We start from the raw sequence: 15,390 nt of genomic DNA, 5'->3' as shown, positions 1-15,390 counted from the left end.
CAATTACTGTTCTGTCTAATTATATAGGGCCTCTTTAGGCCTATCTGCAGTTATTAGCTGATTCAAAGGCTTGTTTGTTTGTGGCTTTCATTTAAATTTTGACTTCAAGGGCTAATTTCTAATGATGTCATTAAAATAAACAGTTTAGGAAAGCTGCCAGTGTGTGTACTATGAAACCATCACTGGTGAAAGCCCTTTCTCTGCCGAGCATATACAGAATGTATTAAATATTCAGAATGGAAGCTGAGTTTGTCACATAGCAGACAATACCCCAGCAGATCTGCAACTCAGTGCAGAATAGCAGGCAGGACTTGAGCCCAGAAAACTCTATCACACAGGGCTGGTGTTTCTATTTATGGTAAAGAGGGAGAAGAAACTCTTGACTGGGCTAGGTACTCCAAGAAGCTTCAGGATTGCTTGTGAGCATCTTGCTCTAATGATACAAGAACATAACAACCTTCCTGCAGTCCTTGTGTTCCACAGACCTGATGACTATTCTCAGGGGCAGGGAGGTCAGTTAGCCCAACCCACCCCCAATCTCAGCCACTCACACCAACCGGCCATTATAATGGTCTCCATGCCCTGTGGACAAGCTGGATAGGTCACAAGCAGAATATTATATCAGAACATCATATAGGTCATGGCAGGACATTCAGCCAGTGAGCTCCCCCTCTTCATGTCCTTGAGACTTATGGCCACTTCTCCAGAAATGCGGTGTTGGTTATTGAGAGACTGATACTTTCAAACATGAAGAGCTAGTCTAAAGCTCATAAGTAAGTGGGTGGTAGAAGGGTTGCAAATCTCACTGCACAGAAGCAGCCAACATAGTTAAAGCACCCGTGAGCTGTGATTTCTGTGATACTGAAAAGCCTTCCTTTAATATTATAGTTCCTTCCTACCTGAAGCTCCTAAAAGTGAAAAACTGATTTTATTTTTTAATTAGAAATAGGATCAGAATTATAGATGACTACAATTCAGTGATTTACATTCATAGCAGAAAAAAAAAAATCGCACATCCCCATCCCCCCAGACTGTGAGCCTCCTGCATGCAATCAAGAAATAGATGATATGCATTGATTCTTCATCTACTTGTCAAAGACAGTGCTCATCAATTATAGCAGAGCATAGCTTAGAGCTGTGAGAGGAAATGGATGGAGACAAAGGCAAATGTGGCTTCGAGAAACAACCATTTCTATTTTAAGTGCTTTTATTTCTGCTCTTTTGAATCTCTAAATTATGATATTCACAGGAAAGCCAATGAATAGAAATGACCGTGAAGATTCTGGTTCAAGGTAAAATGGAGCCTACATATTTAACTGTCCCTGCCTCTCAAATCCCGTTAATATAATAAAAGGAATGTCAAAAAACAAAATCTACACCTGTGCCTAAAAAAGGAAACAGTGCCATTCACTTGCATGAAATTTCAAGGGATTTTTGCAAGAAACAATGTTGGCAAGACTAAGGTGAGGGCCCACTTGACCAGCACCGGGATCACTGCATGAAAGGAAAACCTGTCCAGGATGGAGTCAGGGAGCCCCAGCAGGGAAGGCCTGGGGACTGTCAGTGCAGATTATCCCATGATGCAGCCACTGTCTCTGGAAAGCGTCCTCAGTGCTAACACCCAGGAAGAATAACGAGCAGCACTGCCCCCTCTTGGCTTTCATGTGGCAGGGCCCCAAGCTAAGTACAGGCCTAAGGAGGCTGACCTTGAGAGTCCACCAAAGAGAAAATTCAGCCAAGGTCCAAGGGAAGAAACAATAAAAAATCAAAACCTATCACTTCCCTAAGTGTTGACAATATAGAATATACAGTGAAAGGAGAAGAAACCTCATTTAGAATAACATGTAAATTCCAGAAAATTCAAGACTAAATGGTAGGAAAAATTTTAAAAAATAGTCTATTAAATATAGTGTGGCTTATATTAAAAATCTGTTAGAAGAAATAGAAATACTGACCTACATATAAAATATAATATATTTTAGTTCTTCCAAAATATGACCCCAAAGACTGTATCGTAAAGGAAAAGAACAATTTGAAAACAAATACATTTAATATAAAAATATTAAATAATTAAAATTCCTATAAATAAGTAAAATTAAAAATTTAAATACTATTAAAATATTGAGGGATACACTGGAATCTATATGACAAATTTTTAATATAAAAGGAAAGAATGCTAACACGTTAATATGAGAAAAATAAGGTCTTTGAAATCTTCAACAAAACAAGAATGAGCCTCAAGTATATTAATGAAATGTTTAATACCAAATAACATTAAAACCATGCAATATGATTTTTAAAAATACCAAATACCAAACAGACTGCATAAAAATTATAACTCATCAATGGTAAGAGTCAAAAATGGACAGTGTTAGGGCTATGAGAATATAATTGGCACAATCTTTCTTTAGCTCAGTTTGAAAAATTATATATATTTACATATATATATAAGTATATGTAGAGAGAGAGAGGGAGAGATGTATATCTTTAAAATGGGCACGTTTTTCTAATAGCCACATGACTATGTAAAGATTCTAATAAAATAAGTACAGATATATTTAAAAATGTAGCCAAAGAATGTCATTGCAGTACTGTTTAAAATTGCAAGAGAGGGACGCCTGGGTGGCTCAGTTGGTTAAGCAGCTGCCTTCGGCTCAGGTCATGATCCCAGGGTCCTGGGATCGAGTCCCACATCGGGCTCCTTGCTCGGCAGAGAGCCTGCTTCTCCCTCTGCCTCTGCCTGCCTCTCTGTCTGCCTGTGCTCGCTCGCTCTCTCTCCCTCTGTCTCTGACAAATAAATAAAATCTTTAAAAAAATAAATAAATAAATAAAAATAAAATCGCAAGAGATCACAAATAAAAACAGAAACTGAGTGAGGTGCTGGATGTGTTAACTGACCCCATTCTGGTGATTGTTGAGTAATATATTCGTACATCAAATTATCACGTTGTACACCTTAAACTTACATAATGTTATATGCCAACTATATTTTAATAAAGTAGAAAAATAAAAAAAAAATAAATTTGCAAAGGAACTAGAAATAATCTAAATGTTCAACATCAGGGACTGCTAAAAGTCATATAGTTACATGTAGTCATTAAAAAGTATAAACATTAGTTAACAAAAATATATTTTATGACAAAACTACATATTTAAAAATTTTCATATAATTGTGATTTAGTTAACATGCACCTACGCAATCAGTCACTCCCTGATGGCATTATAGAACTTGCATTTGAGTAGAAGTCTATATATTTCACAATACATATATTTAGAGGGCTAGAGATAAACATGATCATAGCAGTTACCTCAAGGTGATTGAATGCTTCTTATTTTTACAGTAAATTTGTAAAAATTAAAAAGCTATTTTAATTGACAGTTGAAAAATATTAGCGCCATGATTGAATTAAGTCAAATTGCCAGTTACTACCTAGATTTTTAAACACCAGTGTTTGAATCCCAACGTTTACTTTGAAATAACCTTCAATACAGTCCACAATTAAATCCACAGATTGTTTTACATAATGATTTTCATGAATTATTACTTTCATTAAAACCTTTTCTTCTACAAATGAATGTGAATTAAAGGAAAAAGAATCATTATTTTCTTCCAGCATCTCTCTCTCCCTTCTCTATAGAATCAAACATACATTCTCCCCAAATTTAATTGAGATTCAATGGCTATTCCTTAATGGATATATGTAAATCACACAAAAGTTTTCCTTTGAAGTGAACAAAAGTAGAGTCCTCACATTCAAAAAAAAAAGTGCTGATTCTGGGTAACTATCACTTGTAGAGTACTAATAATTTAAGGATGCTAGAATGATGAGAAAAATGACAATTTGTGTGCTCAGAGCCATTATATAAATATCACTTATTCTATATTGCTGTCCTATCTTTTCCCAAGCTACTTAAAAGGTTTTGCATTCAACATCATTTTCATGACCTTCTCTTACCCACTTATCCCTACCTAGTACATTTCAAGAAATCCCTTGCTCTGGGCTTTACTGTCAGCACCAGCCAAGCTGGATTTTTCACCTTTCATCAACTCATATAACATCTCAGGAGAGAGTACACATATACCTGAGAATTACTAAAGTATTATTAAATAGTATGTCTCATTTTCACATTGCCTGTCACACTAACTTTTAATTCAGAAAAAAATATGTAATTACTGTAATACTGAAATTCCATTTTTTTAATCCATAAAAGACAGAGATTTAACAACAGCTCTTCTGTTTCTAACAGAGATGTTTTGAAATGGTTGATAAGCATATACCATATTAAATGCTTTGCAAAGCTCTGCTCTTCTATATGCAACATGGCAGATATATAGAAGCAACTTGCATCATCTCTGCATTCAAGTTGGAAAAAGAAAGATAAAGCACTAAAAAAGGTGTCTAATATTTATTCATGTGTTATGATATTGTGTATTGTAGGACACACCATCCCAGAAGCCCTATGAAGAATGTAAGAACACCTGTTTTGAGAAACCAAAGCATGAGAAAATGGTAAGTAGCATGTCCCAGGCCTCAAGATGGTGGTCCAGTAAAGCATTCCTATGAACAAAAAGGAAGCAGAAAGTGCTTTAAAACTTAGAATTAATGCCTATCTTATACCAAGTCTGCCAATTACTGTTGAATACTCAAATATGAAATTACCGGGACTTTTTATTACATCCTCTGATTTTCCTTAAATCTAGACTATTGGACTTATGTATCTATGCATTGGCTGTCCACACATTGATCCTTTCATTAGTAGAAAGCCAAAGTACATGTAAAAATAAGATTATTATAGAATGACAATTATCCCCCCCCTTTTTTTTACCCCTATTTATCATTCCCCACCACAACATTTCAAAGATTTTTCAGCAAATCTTGAAAAAAAGTATGACTATCTGGCCATTTTTTATTCAACCCTTGATAGGCTTCTGAGAAATCAATAAAAAGTAAAAAGCATTCTTAACTCGTGCATTAGTTGTAATTGGAAATAAGGAAGTGCTTGTTCAGCTGTGCTTATATTCATATATGTGTATGAATCAGTCTTTTTGGAAACAGTCATCCCAACTAGTTTGTACAGAGGAGTTCGATGACATGACACTAATCTCTCGACCTATGAATTTCAATGAGAGATTCTACATTTCTCAGTGATTTTACACAGACTCCTCTTCACCTCACAAAAATAAGAAATAAACCATGAAAATGTCCCTGATACCAGGAAAGATTTGCATTTAGGACTTGATCTCTTGAACACCTACCCTTTTGTGAGAAGCTCCCCCATTCTAATTTACCTGATCATGCTTTCTCCACCTACCAATGTGCCTGCCCATCCTTACCTGCCCCCAGCTCATGCCCACTGATGCCCCAACATCCCACAAGGCCTTGCACTAGGGAAGCATCTGCACTCACCATTATACCAGTTTTCTTTCCATATCTTTCATTCTATGGAGAATATAAAGATCAGACAGTTTTTCCTTCATAGCTGTGGTACCTCCTATCTTTCTCTCAGTTTCTTTCCTTCCCCCGACCCAGTTCTATCTTCAAATTTCTTTCTCTATTGCTTCTTTCTGTCAGTGTTTCATTATCTCTCTCATTCACTTCTCAGCCATACTTGTTTTTTTCTTTTTTAAAATTTTATTTTTAAGTATCCACACCCAATGTGAGGCTTGAATTTATAACCCCAAGGTCAAGTAAGAGTTGTATGCCCCATTGATCAAGCCAACTTTCTTCTCAGCCATACTTTTTATAAAAGGATCCAGTCCCTAGTCCTCAGATGCCATCACTCCTCAACCCATTATAAACTGGCCTCTTCCACAATTCCTTGGAAACTGCTTTTGGATAAATTTATCAGCAGTTTCTAACTCTTTACTCTATCTTTAAAATACATGTAATGCAGCATTTTTTAACCACGAGAAGTAAGCAATTATCAAAGACAATTCAGTTATTCTTGTACATGTCTGGATGTTCTGTTTAAAGTCCAGTGAATGTTCAGTTGAATAACTGAATAACGACATGTATATTTGATCGATTATTACATACTATTTTTGTGACATCATATCTGTAAAAAGCTCTTGTTTATATCATTATGATTGTTAAAAAGAAGCAGCAGACACAAAATGGAGTCACTTGAGTTAAGCCCATGACACCAAACCAAGATTTAATACATGACCTAATTGCAGTTTCAACTTTCCCCAGGAATGTAATTCTAACCAGTCAGTCTGGAATTTTCTGGCCAGCACCAATGAGGTAATCTGCCACATAGGCCCTTACCAATCCCCAAAGGAAGATGAAGTAACCCCCTATTAGACCCTTTTGTTCCCCAAAGGAAGGTGACCTCACCCAAAACAACCCTTTTTTCATTAATGACTTCCTTGTCCTGCCTTTAAAAACCTTTCCATTTTTGTAGTCCTTCAAAGCTCCTTTCTACTTGCTAATTAACGTTAACTACTTTATTGAAGTGAATTTTATTTTTTACAAAGAATCAAGGTTTTATTTTATTTTTTTTCATTGTGTTATGTTAGTCACCATACAGTACATCATTTGTTTTTGATGTAGTATTCCATGATTCTATTGTTTGTGTAAAACACCTGGACACAGATTATAATAAGCAAAATCTGGGTTTCTTTTTTTTAAAGATTTTATTTATTTATTTGACAGGCAGAGATCACAAGTAAGCAGAGAGAGAGGAAGGGAAGCATGCTCCCTGCTGAGCAGAGAGCCCGATGCTGCTGGATCCCAGGGCCCTGGGACCACGACCTGAGCCAAAGGCGGAGGCTTTAACCCACTGAGTCACCCAGGTGCCCCAGAATCTGGGTTTCAACATAATCTGTGTACCTTGAGAGTAACTGATGTGAGATTAGACAATCTTGTTGTTTCTACATTTTTTTCTTTTTAGTAGCTTTGATTTGGAGAAACATTGCTAAGGCAATAGAAAATGTAAGTCTTAATAAAATCTTTACACCACACTAGATTCAAATGTACTTTACATATCATGTTTAAATTATGGAACCATATGCGATAAATTATTATCATTACAAATATTTTTAAAAATTTTTAATTTTAACATATAAATTATCACACATCATATTTATCATCTCTTAAAAAAATGCCTACATCTATTTTTAAAATTATTCTTATTACAAATTTTAGGAAATCAAATGAAAAAACAAAATTATCAATACTTTATTCAGTTTGTCTAAATCTCTTCTTAATTGAGACTATACCTTGAATTATTATTGCCATAGAAGTGTCTACAGAACTTATTATCAGTATTTTGTGCACAGGAACATTCTCCTATGTAGATATACAAGAATTTATATTTTATTGGAATGTCACATAATGTTGCATATTTCACATGGTTTCTTTTAATTTAGACAAAGAAATTCTCTAAGTTAAAAATACATAAAAAATTAAAATATATATAATTTTCTAAATTTAATATATATGTATATATGCACACACAATATATATAATAATTCTTTAAAAAGTAAAATAGCAGAACCTGGATCTGTTTGTGTTTTTTATAAATTTTGTTAACATCACTTATAGTTTTTTTAAATGGTTGATAAAAGATAATTATGGAGAGAACACACATTCAAAATTTATTTCAATTTCCTTCAAACACAATTCACCTTTGTGGATATTAATGTTGTTTAACTTAACTCTTCAGTATAAATTCTGTCTTACCTAAATTAATTCTAGTTACTTCAAAGGTGTTTCGTCAACTTTTCTATTGTGTTTACAAGTAGTTGTAAGTTAAATGTGTCCTGAAATTCTGTTTCCAGCTTGCGGAAGAGAATTTCCCCACACCAACAAGCAATTCTCTGGACACCAGTAGGGTGTCCTACAATTCAACTCAATTCTGACATCATCCACCTAGAGACAACATCAGATCCCACAGGTTAAGAATTTGGTTCTACAAGACTGTCCCCACCCCACTGTCACATAATTCAGATGCCAGCCACAAAGTCCAGATTGGTAGTTGTGCTTCTTGACACACTGGCTGTAAATCACAAGTTCCTCAGAACCCCTCCTTAGGTTTGATTAATTTACTAGAATGGCTCAAAAAACCTCAGAAAAACATTTTAATTAGTACTTTACTAGTTTATTATAAAAGTATGTAATTCAGGAATAGGCAGATGGAAGAGATGCATAGGCCATGTTATGGGGAAAGTGCATGGAGCTCTCGATGCCTTCTCCATGCACACCATTCTGCATCCTGTCTACGTGGCCACAAAACTAGAAGCTCTCTGAACCATGTCCTTTGGGGGTTTTATGCAGCCTTCATTACATAGACAAAATTGATTAAATCATTGACCATTCGTGATTGAATTCCATCTCCAGCCCCACTCTCCTCTCCTGAGGTCAGAAGGGTGTCCTGAAAATCCCAACCATCAAGTCACTTGGTTTGTTCCACTAGCAACCAGTGCACCATCTTTAGGTGCTTTCCAAAAGTCACCTCATTAATATAGCAATAGACACCTTTATCACCTAATACTTATGAAATTCCAAGGTCTGGGGAGCTTTGTGCCAGAAAAGAGGATAAGACCAAATATATATTCCTTATAACAAATCACAATATCACAAAAGCCAAATATATATGTTTCATCAAGAAGTTTCCTACTTGGGTAAATGAGGAAAATATCATATATAATCTCTGAATTGTTAGAAAACATGATAGAAAAACATGTTAGAAAACATGCTAGAAAAACTGAGGCCATGTCCCCTCCAAAAAAGTTAAAATATAACTTATGAAAGACACATCTATGCTTCTAAATTATGAGCCAAACTTTGTCATGTACCTTTTTTCTACCAACTTTATATTATTGTTATATGCTTGCTCTAGACCATCTTTGGACAATTAAGAGGTGTTCTTAAATTTAAGTCAAAACTATGCTTTTCACAAGAGATCTAAAAATCAATAAAATAATCATTGATTTTGGTATCTGGGTTTGAACAATTCATATAATAAATTCTATCAGTTCAATGTGGCTGCACAATATTCCTGGTATATTCTAGTTGAACTGAGTAATATTTATCTTTTCTATTATAGTCATAACTTCTTCTCTAACCTATTAATAAGTTCATTTTGAATTCTTCACCTAAAACAGTAATCACTTCTTTCACTATTTTTTTTTAAAGATTTTATTTGTTTATTTGACAGACAGAGATCACAAGTAGGCAGGGAGGCAGGCAGAGAGAGAAAAGGAAGCAGATTCTCTGTGGAGCAGAGACCCTGATGTGGGGCTCAATCCCAGGACTCTGGGATCATGACCTGAGCCAAAGGCAAAGACTTTAACCCACTGAGCCACCCAGGTGCCCCTTTTCTCTATTTTTTTTAATCTATCTTAGGGATTTAGCATTCTAGCATAAAATTTCAAAATCATATCTAGAAATTAAATCTAAAAATTTTCCACTATTGTATTTTGGTAAAAAACTGTGCTCTTTGCACCATGGAAAACATCATTATGATTAGACACATCATAAATTATAAGCCATAATTCACTCCACAGTTATATTGGTCTTTGTTAAATATTCTCAATTATTACTGTTTGCTCAGAGTTTTATTAGTTCTAGTAATTGCATAAGTGCTTTTTCATGGGCACGTGAAAGCTGCTCACTTATTATTTCCAATTTTTAAGTATTCAAGGACATGTCTTTTTGAATATATTCATTTCTATTTTTATACCCATATTTCTGGGTTTTGTTGGACTCCATTTTACTCTTTTGTTTCCATTATGATCCCAATATATAATAATTCTAAATGACCTAAAGATTAGATAACAAATCATTTATTCAAGTTTACAAAATACATGTATTTTTATCAAAGAATGTAAAGTAAGATAAATGTGAAAATATAAAATTAAAATTATTTTCATTTTCTCAAGAAGTTATTTTTCTAAAATATTCAGAATTATCTATTTAAATTAAACTGTAAAATATAAATTATAATAATGCATATAAATCACTTCCACAAAAATTACATCCTGTTACATCATTGCTTTTTAAAATTTAATTGCATCTTATTAAATATATTTACAAAAATAACACTATTTGAAAAAGTGGAATTCAGTGTCCATCTGCTTGCCACCAATTTCATGCTTCAGAAATATTATTTCTACACCAATATACATACAAACTTCAGAGCAATGTTTAAAATTGCAAAATATGACCTACCTTCTATGTGCAAGTGTTGAATGCAGCACTTAAGCCTCTAAAATTGGGAACAGACCCAAAGAGGAGCAAGAAAATGAATGATCAGCACTAATGGGAAATGAAATTTTGTTATTAAACATATTGCACACATGCTGTTTGAAAAGAAGCTTTGACAAATTGATTGATTTCTTCACTTACCTAAGCCCTTCACTTTCCAAGTTCTCCCTGTGCTCTGAAACAGTATTCATTTCTGATGTCAGCATCAGCATGACCTACAAATCCTAACAGTTTTAGGACACAGTGGAGTTTTGTTTTAAATTTCTTAAGGCCTGATTAGTCATGGTAATGGCTGTTTAGAGGTACAGGGTACAAAGTGGCAGAGATGACACTGAACCTGAGTGACAAGGAAACCAGGTATCATATTATTTATTTACTTATGATACGGGACCCCTAAAGGACAGGGCTCAGTGGAGGACTGCTTCCTGACCAGGGTTATGGGCAATACTTCCTACAGTACTTAAGTGGGAAGTTGAAATACTACTATCACCATCTCTACTTAACAGATCCAAAAAAAAAGAAGAAGAAGAAACAAGCCATAGTGAGATGAAGTATTGTGTCTATGAGCATAGATCCAATAAGAGTCACATGTGAGATGTGAATCCAGTATGGCTTCAGATCTATGACTGTCCGTGTTTATAGGTCCTCCAAGAATATCTATTCATGTTTCAGGAAATAAAAAGCCAGAGTGCTTTAGTGCAATCCAACTTTCAACTTTTCTGAGTTAAAATTCAGAAAATTCAAAAAAGAATTTCTTTCACAGTACAGTGTGCCTCCATCATTTGAAGGTGCTTTTTGCACCAATTCTTTGTTATGCAAATTAGTAACTTAGGGAAATAATTATACATTTGCTTTGCCTTGAGGGTAACCCAGTAGCCCTAATCAAATGAAGGAAAGTGAAAACAAAACAAAATAAAACAAAAAAAAGTGTTATTTCTTACAACAAAATAAAACAAAAGTTTTATTTCTTATAAAATACCTTTATAAATACCTAGTCACAAAGGAGAGACTGTGGCTTAAAATTCAAAAATAATTAATCTTTTCTTTCCTTTTTTATTTTCTTTCTTTCTTCTTCTTTTTAAAATTATTTTTGCCATTCCAAAGCATCTCTTTTGCAGATGCTGGATGATATAATAGCAGAGAAATCACTCTAGAGGGAGTCACTTGCCCATTTTCCTCAGGACCAAAAGTAATCATGCTGCAAGAAAAAATTAATTTATGCTAGTAGCTTAAAACCTTGCCAAAATGTTTCTTGCTATCTCCATTAACATTTAAGATCTGGTCCATAATTCAGAGTAATATAAGCTAGCTACATTAATATGATTTTTGGTATTGATAGAGTCATTGACATTCTGCAAGATTTTTTGAAGATTGCTTTTATATTAATCTGAATCTGCTAATGAAAAGCAAAGTGATCAGAGTATTATCAGATTGAGTAATGTCTGCAACACACAAAGAATGTTCAAAAGAAGGAGAATCCATGGGAGTAGATTTTTTTCTATGAGGACCTTGATAAAGTTTTCAGACCTTAATACACTTTACTGTTCTAATTTCAAGAAAATACCCATTAGAGTAAAACTGTGAGATACCAGTAAATTATTATTGTAAATAAGGTTTGGGAGTCATGCCAACATCTCTATTGCTATCTCTTTCTACATCCCTGTACACCAACAGACCAGTCTCTTAATTCTAGAAGCTTCTATTTTATGTCCACTAATATTCAGAGCTTATTAACTCATATCCTATAATTTAATAAACTCATGTTAATGACTAAAAATTGTGAAGGAATATTCTTCTGCTGTTGTGTTTGCAATTTAGCATGGGATTCCTAAATTCAGTCAAAGCCATGAATTTCAAATAGTGAAATTTCAGACATTGTGGCAAGTCAAAAATGGAAGGCTGAGAAGAAAAGAATGGAGGGAGTCTTCATCTTCTCCCGATCACCACACATGGGTCCCATTAAAGATAAAGGCAAGCCCTCTCTGTATAGACAAAAAGAACTAAGGAAACCACAGCTATTAATATTCCTGCCTTCAGATCTCCTCTTTTTCCTGATTACTGTAGGGCATCACATTATCAATTGTATGGAAACCTATGGAGTTCTTGAAGATAATATTACATAAATAATGTCAATTGATTTTTTTAAGAAAGAGAGAGAACCTGAAGAGGGGCAGAAGGAGAGGGAGAAGGAAACTTAAGCTCCATGCTGGGCATGGAGCCTGATATGGGGCTCAATCTCATGACTCTGAAATCATGACTCAAGCAGAAATCAGACGAGATCGGGCGCGTTCAGGGTGGTATGGCCGTAGACTCAAGCGGAAATCAAACCAGTCACTTAACTGATGGAGCCACGCAGGCATCCCTGAATTTTTGTTTTAAAGGTACTTTCATAGACACCAAGATGTTTAAAACAAACTCATCATTTCTTCAGGCTTAAGGCAGCAGTTGTGTTCCTTTCTCATGCGAAATGACCTCTACTGAAACTAAATTACTTCCATAGAATTACAGGATGTTGTATTGGGAAGACTCCTTAAGAGTTGATCTAGTTTACTACATTTTCCCAAATCCTCTCCCACCTTCCTTTATTTTTCTGATGAGGAAGCAGAGGAAAACTTGAAAGAAGTAATAGCATCCTGATAGTTCTGATCTACCAACAGAAAACAAAAGGGAGATAAACTCCTTCTGAGAAAAGTAGTCAGGGATAACTTCCTTCAGACACTTTTCTTAGCATCACAAAGTAACCCAGAAACTCAGAAGAGCAGCCAGGGAAACCAAGGGAGAGATAGGTCAAGGCAGAGCATGGCAAGTTCAACTGCTACAGATTCCTAGACCATCAGTGAGATGAGGCCATAGGAATGGGAAAGGATCTAGAGCAGAGATTAGGCAGAGATCCAGGGGGACCCAACATACATTCCCCATTCCCTGTGTCCCTGTTCCATGTTTCCAGATTGCAATATTTTATCTGGGGAGTCCTAGTGACAAAAGATTTTCTGCCGATACAACTAGAAAAGTCAATAGGCACCTTACTGACCAGGGTTCCAGGAAAGCTGGAAAGCACCCTCTAGGCCACAGCAAGGCATAGAAGAAGGTTTCCAAATTGTCTGGTCCTGGGAATTATCAGGGATCCTATTTAAAATACAGATTTCTAGGCCTATGTCGTAGTGTCTTAGAGATTCTGATTCAGTCTGTTGGAGAGGAGCCAAGGAATCTATGATTCTTGGGATCAGACAGGTTTGGGGAAAACAGGAAATAGTAAAGAATATGGGCTTTGCTGCCATGGAGGTCTACTTCATTGTTCACCTCACTCAGGGATCTTATTTTTCTGAAAATCTCTATAAAAGAGAGATACTAACATGAGAGGTGAATGTTGAATTGGATCCTGTAAGTAGGTTCTATTTGCAAGCATAGACATGACCTGCAATCAATACTTATTAGCATCTCTTTCTTATCTGTCAGTTTCCCTAGCAGTAATTCTAGATTTAGGGCTCCACGCACCATAGAAAATTTCCAATTATGTAGTCATAGTACTAGACTGATTTAAAAGGACAACGTAGGTCTATGGATGGTAAAAAAGAATTATTGAGATAAAACCCTAGATGTCAGACTGTGTTTGCTCAGCATGGCTACTAAAAAATGGACAAGATGCGACCTTACAAAAGGTATATATAGACTGAAATATAAAGGGTCTATCTTTGCCTCTAGACTGTGATCTATGTTCTTGGGTACATACTTTTGCTTTATTTAATCCTTGATCTTCCTGATCCCACTTGAGATGATATGCACCTTCCAGAGCTCCCTTTCCGCTGACTTTGGTTTGGTATTTGGGAATAATACACTTGTTTCACCCTTGATCCAGGACTCCTTCCAATATGCCCAGCTTCTACTACCATGTTAGAAAGAGTTTCATCCTAAAATAATCTTCTCTTGAGTGCCATATCAGATTAACAGAAACCAAGGCTGTAATTTAGATTTTAAACTGTGGCTACACGTGTTATGAGCTTTCAGCGTCTTACCCTTAAAAGATATTAAACGGGATTCCTCTAGGCACAAAATGATATAGAAACAAATATAAAGTAAGAATTTCTAAAAGAATTAACAAAACAAACTTACATTCCACTGAGTTATACATCAATGTATCTTTTCTTTCGTCAGGTTCTAGAGAAAATGAGCAAGAGAGGGGAATGGAAAAATAAGGATACAGGAGAAACTGAAAGGACTCATAATAAAGAATCTGAGCAAGGCAGATGAAATGTTTGAAAACAAACATTTGCCTGCCAGTCTTGTCTTACAGACCAATCCTGTGCTAATAAGGATCTCTCGGAGTTTAGGGACTCACTTTTAATAAATACTGAAGGTAATAGTCAAATGAGATTAACAGAGGTAGAACATTATTTCCCCATAGAATGTATTTCAGTGAATAGATCTCATTTGGATTCAGCTCTTGTAAGAAGAGCCTAGAAAAATGGATGTGGAGATACGCCAATGCCTTGGGATTAGGCTGCACGGATTTCCAGGGATACTCCCAGGCACTAAGAAGCATATGCAACAGAAAACATGGTGAATCATCCTAGTATTTCTATCTGCATTTATGTATAAATAGGCTACCATCCCCTTTGCAGAGACTGGGTAGGATATAAGCAATTTTGTTGAATTTCATTCTCTAGTTACCTCGTCTTAGAAAATATTTCCCTTTGGAGAATTTTTTTCCTAAAACTCTTTCTCAGACATAATGGCCTATTTATTTAAGTTAGCAAAGAAATATAATGAACCCTGATAATAATCTGAAAAGCAGAGTAGTCCCAAATACCCTTTAAAAAGTTAAAAACAAGACTGTCTGATGTAAAACTTCCCCAAAAAAGTGAGAAATGGTTTTGAGAAGTTTTTGTCAGAGGGATCCAACCAATAATTTATTATATCTTTGTAATTTTTTAATGTCTACTTTCCTTCCTGATTCTCTCTGTATCTTGTCCAACTAGTATTTCCACTCCCTATAGGTTTGATATTTAACCCGTTACTTAACTTGGAATTTACAACAGCCATAACTACATTTAGAATAAAAAGTATTAGGAAAGAAGTGGAGAAGGAAAAACAGTGAAGGAGGGTAGCAAATGCATTGTGTACCTGATATGTTTAGGTATTGTCTGGTGGTTCCTGAGAGCATTTATACATTTTATGCTCA

Source organism: Mustela nivalis, assembly GCF_964662115.1.
Source record: "Mustela nivalis genome assembly, chromosome: 4".
NCBI classification, from domain to species: Eukaryota; Metazoa; Chordata; class Mammalia; order Carnivora; family Mustelidae; genus Mustela; species Mustela nivalis.
This window is presented reverse-complemented; position numbering follows the sequence as displayed.